Below are 6,006 nucleotides of genomic sequence, written 5' to 3' on the forward strand. Positions count from 1 at the left end.
ATCACATTAAGGCACTTACTACCTCCCTGTGTAGATTAATGGACCTTAATGCAAATTCTGCAATACTAATATAACTCTAACATGAACACATTACCATGTAAAGACTGTTCTTATGGACTAACTGCAGCAGAGAACCAATGGATTCCTTAATCACAGACACCATAAATGTCTTTGAGAATGGCTGTTTTGTTGGCCTGTTCTGCCCTGGCTCTCAGTAGTAACTCACAGTACTCAGATCCTCTACTTCCAGAGGCCCCAGAGGGTGCTCGGCTAGGAAAAGCAAGACTCCAAAAATGAGAATCTTTGAAGCTTGCTGTCATTTTACCAGATGGGTGGCAAGTTATGGTAGGAACTAAAATATTGTATATGTGTGTTTATATATATATATATAATATATAAGTATATATATTTTTTATATTTGTGATTATATGTATATCTATATCTATCTATCTATCTATCTATCTATCTATCTATCTATCTATATATACATCTCCACTTTTGAAGACAAGGGGTCTTCAAAAGTTCATGGAAAATACACATTATGAGAAAACTATACATGGATTTCATTTTTTTTTTGTACCAAAATAAACTTGTACTGACTTGTTATATAACATGTCTGAACAGGATTTGGTTTGAGTCACTAAGAAGGATAAGACATCAGTGTGAAAAGAGCCACTATCAGAGAAATGTAAATTCTGCTAAAATTGAAGGAAAAATGAACATCATATTTACTTTGAAACTGGGGTGGAAAAATGGTGAAATCATTGATGCTTTATGAAAAGTTCGTGGGAAAAATATGCCCAAAAGAATATGCAGTTTACAAATAGGTAATTCATTTTAAGAAGGGATGAGACGATGTTGAAGATGAAACCCACAGCGGCAGACCATCCACATCCATTTGCTAGGAAACCATTTACCTTGTTTGTGCCCCAATTGAGGAGGACTGATGATTAACAGCAAGAATAATACCCAGCACCATAGTCATCTCAAGTGGTTCAGCTTACACAATTCTGACTACAAAATTAAAGTTGAGCAAACTTTCCTCTCAATGGGCACCAAAACCATTGGATCCAGATCAGCTACAGACAACGCCTTCAATGGGAATTTTAAACTATTGGGATTAAGATCCTGAAGCATTTCTGTGAAGAATTTTCACAGAATATGAAACATGGTTTTACCAGTACAATCCTGAAGACAAAGAATAATCAAAGTAATGATTCCCAGAAGGTGGAAGTAGTTTAGTCAAAGCAAAAGCAGACCAGTCAAGAGCAAAGGTCATGGCAAAGATTTTGTGGGATGCAGAAAGCATTTTTGCTTGCTGACTTTCTGGAGGGCCAAAGAATAATAACATCTGCTTATTTTGAGAAAGTTAGTGAAAACTTTAGCAGAAAAACACCTGGGAAGCCTTCACCAGAGTGTCCTTTTCCACCATGACAATACTCCTGCTCATTCCTCTCATCAAACAATTGCAATTTTGCAAAAGTTTTGATGGGAAATCATTAGGCATCCACTTTACAGTCCTGATTTGGTTTCTCCTGACTTCTTTTCTGTTTCCTAACCTTAAAAAAAAGTGCCCCTTTTTCTTGGGTTAATAATTTTAAAAGACTGCATTGACATGATTAAATTTCCTAGGCCCTTAGTTCCTTATGGATAGGCTGAATGGCTAGCATCATTACTTACCAAAGTGTCTTGAACTTGATGGAGCTTATGTTGAGAAATCAGGCTTACATTTTTATCTTTTAATTCCATTTTCCATAAGCTTTTTGAAGTTCTCTCATGTAAAATATATACGTTTATGTACATATGTAAGATCTATATTAAATACCGCATATAATATAAAATCACAAATTAAATTCGACTTACTGTGCTGCTTCTCAATAAATGGCATTGCTATTCAGCTCACCAAGTTTTATAGGATGTCCCTTTCTACAATTATGCAAGAACTCTAGTGGTTTTCCCTTTTAAAAATGTAAGTGAGATTTAAGCTTGATTCCTACAGGGAATTAATTTTTATAATCACTACATTCTGCCATGAGGAGGATTAATTACTGTTTTCCTTCTCCACTTCATATTGAAACTCTCCATGCAAATGAAAGAAATGGGAGGAACTTGGCATACAGCAAAACCAGGTATGACTTATCTAATTAATTTGGCTGGAAACCCCTGGGTATTACAGGTCCTCCTCTAAACAGCATCCTTCAAAGGTAGGAGCCAAATTCTCAGCGATTGGCTTGTTCTGCCACCATTGGGCATGTCTATCTTGAGACAGATATGTGGGTCTGGTTGCTGTCTCTAGACACCTGGACCCAGCCTCCTACCTGTTGAGCTACGTCATGGTACCCAGGGACTAGTGAAGGCAAGGTAAAGCTGGGAAGCCCAGGCTCCCTGCAGGCCAGAGAGTGGAGCAGGGTGAGGGGGAAAGAGGGACAATACCTCCTTCCAAATCTGGCTCCATATCTGGAAAACAACTGAAACTTCAGATAAAGCTTATTTATTTATTTTTTTGGCCTATAGTTAGATGTGTTATCACAAATATAGAACACTATATTGTTAAGGACAGTCTGGCATTCAGGCAATGAAAGACACACTAAATAAAAGATCAGTGTATTTCATTCCATTACAAATGTTAAATCTCTGTATCTCAAAAAATTCAGAAAATAGAAGACATGATAAATTAGAAAAATATTGCAAATGCTTATATCCGAATGCATGTAAAGCATGGAAAGAAAAGAGTAAAATAGTAAACCTCTGGCCTGCTCTCTGTATGAGGGCTCAGCTCTCATACAGAATTTACACAGAAGAGTAAAACTCTTCAGATTTGTTGTGGATAATCATCAGTTCGTTGTATTATTTGACTACCCTAGTTGCTAATATCTTTTTTTTAACAGAGATTAAATGATGAGTAAAACACACACAGATTTACACAGAAGAGTAAAAATAGTACTTTATATATTTTATTTCATTTCATAGAAATAATGTATATATACATTTTAAAGGAAGACAGTTGCTTAAAAGAAGACATACTTGCTAGTGATAATTAATTTTTGTGTGTATGAATTTCTGAGACCTATATTTTCAACAATAAGTATTTATTTATTCTTAAATATAGACATTTTTAATGGTAAAAAAAAGTTCTACTTTCTTCTGAGAATTATCTTGAAAAAATAATTCAACCAAACAGAAGCATAAAGATGCCTACTGTAACTTTATCTTTATTATTATAAAATTGGAAGTAACTTAAATGTTAGGTCATAGTGGAAGAGCTAAATGAGTATTGTATAGGCACACTAACAAATGCGATAAAATAATTCAAATGGTAATTATGATAATTACATAAAGATTATGAACATGATTAGGATAGAATGTTCAAGGAAAAAAATTAACAAGATACATGCATATTATGCAAATATGTAAAATATATCATTTGGGCAATAACCAGGGGGAAATGTGTAAATATAAAAATAATCACATTAGCAAATGAAGATTATGGGTGCGTTTTTGTATTTTTTTAAAAAGTTGTTATATTATTGTTCATGTTTCAAAAGAGTAGGATGAGAGCATCCTGAGGCACTTTCGTTACAGGTTAGGACACCATGAGCTCCTGCCCTGTGTAATGCTGACAACCAGGCCTCTCAGTTTAGTCTGTCCACACTTGTGCCAGCCCATTCGTGTTGCCATAAAGGAATACCTGAGACTGGGTAATTTACAAAGAGGTGTATTTTGGCTCACAGCTCTGCAGGCTGTACAAGCATGGCACCAATGTCTGCTTGGCTTTGGGTGAGAGCCTCAGGAAACTTACAATCACTGCAGAAGGTGAAGGGGAGCAGGCATGTTGCATGGCGAGAGGGGGAGTAAGAGAGAAAAGGGAGGAGGTAGCAGGATTTTTAAAGAACCAGATCTCCAATGAACTAATAGAAGGAGAACGCATGACTACTAGGAGAGCACCAAGCCATTCACAAATGATCCACCCCCATGATCCAAATACCTCCCACCAGGCCTCTTCTCCAACATTGAGAATCACATTTCAACAGGAGATTTGGAGGGGACAAACATCCAAACCAGATCAATACTCAAGGCTGTTATAGAGAAGACTCTGATTTACAAGTTAGTATTATCCTGAGTAGAAACACAGTTATGATACTCAGAGATCCAAAGAAGCAGTGGTAAATTGGCATTTACTTTTAATTGCAACAATTGGAGGATTCTGAGAAAGACCAGCTAAAATTATGAAATCCTTAAACTTATTAAAGCATCTCACAAACTATTTCCACCAAGGCTCAGCTCGTTAAGAATGAGAAATCAATAGATTTTTTCCTCCAGAAATCATGATTATACACCAGATATGACACCCCTTGTTATTTTAATGTAATGTATGAAACGGTCTTCCATGAGCACAATGTTCAGAAACTGTTTATTTGAACTAACAAAATTTTGATGAAATCAAATAAGAAAGTCCTCTAGCTCATTCTTCCTTTAAAAACAATCACTGGAAAAACACACAAGGACAGAATCTACATAGTCCCAGGAATGAGACATACTGGGATCCACTCATGGTTGAGGGAGCAGGATTCAGCCCTCACACAGAGAGCAGGCCAGAGGTTTAGCAAAATTACCTGGATTTCAGGGCTGTGCTCTTCACTCATGACCACAGCAAAAGCACTGACTTGAGCACCTGCCCACGGCCTTTGCTACATACATGACCTCATTTTATCGTCACAGCAACTTTCCCAGGTGGGTTACTATTAGCCCCATTGTTCAGATGAGGAAACTGAGGCAAGATTATTTTTCTAAGATCACACAGCAAGTGATGAACTCCCTGGGCCTGGCGCCCAAATCACTTAGCTCCTCACCTGATATTTTCCCCTGTATATTATATTAACTACAATTTATCAATTAGTGACTTTATCTTGGTGCCTTACATATATGATTTCATTTAATTACTATGAAGTACCATTATGTATTATTTTTATCCTCTACACTTTCCTAAAGTTATAGAGCTAGGAGGTGGCAGGAACAGGGTAGGACTCTTGTCTGTTTATCTGCCTAAAACTACAAAGTCCTCACTGTTTCCAGCAATACCCAGCTGCCTCTCCTTGTGCCAAGGGTGTTAGAGGAGCATATCCCCCACACAGGCTGCTAAGGATAAATGCATTTCATCACAACAGCTCTTCTCAGAAACATGCTTCAGTCTAATAAACCTTAATTACCATGTCATAAAGTGCAGTGACTAATCCATTGCACTGTGATTATCACCCGTAATATGTAGAGTCATAAAAGGAGATTAATAACAAGGGTAGTCAAATAATACATCGGACTGATGATTATCCACAACGAAGTAAGGAGTGAGTGGAACGTGTTTAAGGAGAAAAGATAAGTCGATGCCGGATCTGAGCTGCCGATTTAGTGCTCTCCCTACTCAGCCAGTCACCCACTCCGCTGCTGACTTTGTCTTCCATGTTACCGGGTGATGTTTCTTTAAAATGTCTTGCTGTGCAAAGTGTGCCCTTCTGGTCCCCATTCATCCCAATGAGAATGTCACAAACACTCCTAAATCTCACACGAAGCAGCTCTATATCCTGGGCAGAGCCCTGGCTTGGAAGTGAGAAAACCTGGTCAAGGTTCGTTTCTGTCCTCAGCTAGATATGTGATCTTGAGTAAGCCACTTCACCTTTCAAAGGCTGGCTTCCTTCATTTAGAAAATGGGATTGGTGATGCCCAAACTAAGGTTGGCTGTAAATTCAAATGCTTTTGGTTAAGTAATAAAGGATTAGCTGATTTAAAGAACCAATGTTATAAGAAAAATAATCTAACAAATGCAGTAAAGGTCTTGGCACATTTTGATGGGAATTGGTGGGAGTTGGAACAGCCAAGCACCAGGGAAGCGTTCTGAGTAGAGAGCAGGACTGAAAAGGGAGGCTCAGTGCAGGTCACTCCAGGAGGACACTGGAGGCAACATCGTACCGAAAGGTACACACGTTGTAGCCCCTCTCCTTTAACACCTAACTC

This window comes from Sapajus apella, unplaced genomic scaffold (genome assembly GCF_009761245.1).
Source record: "Sapajus apella isolate SASKATOON/1434 unplaced genomic scaffold, GSC_monkey_1.0 scaffold13, whole genome shotgun sequence".
NCBI lineage: Eukaryota > Metazoa > Chordata > Mammalia > Primates > Cebidae > Sapajus > Sapajus apella.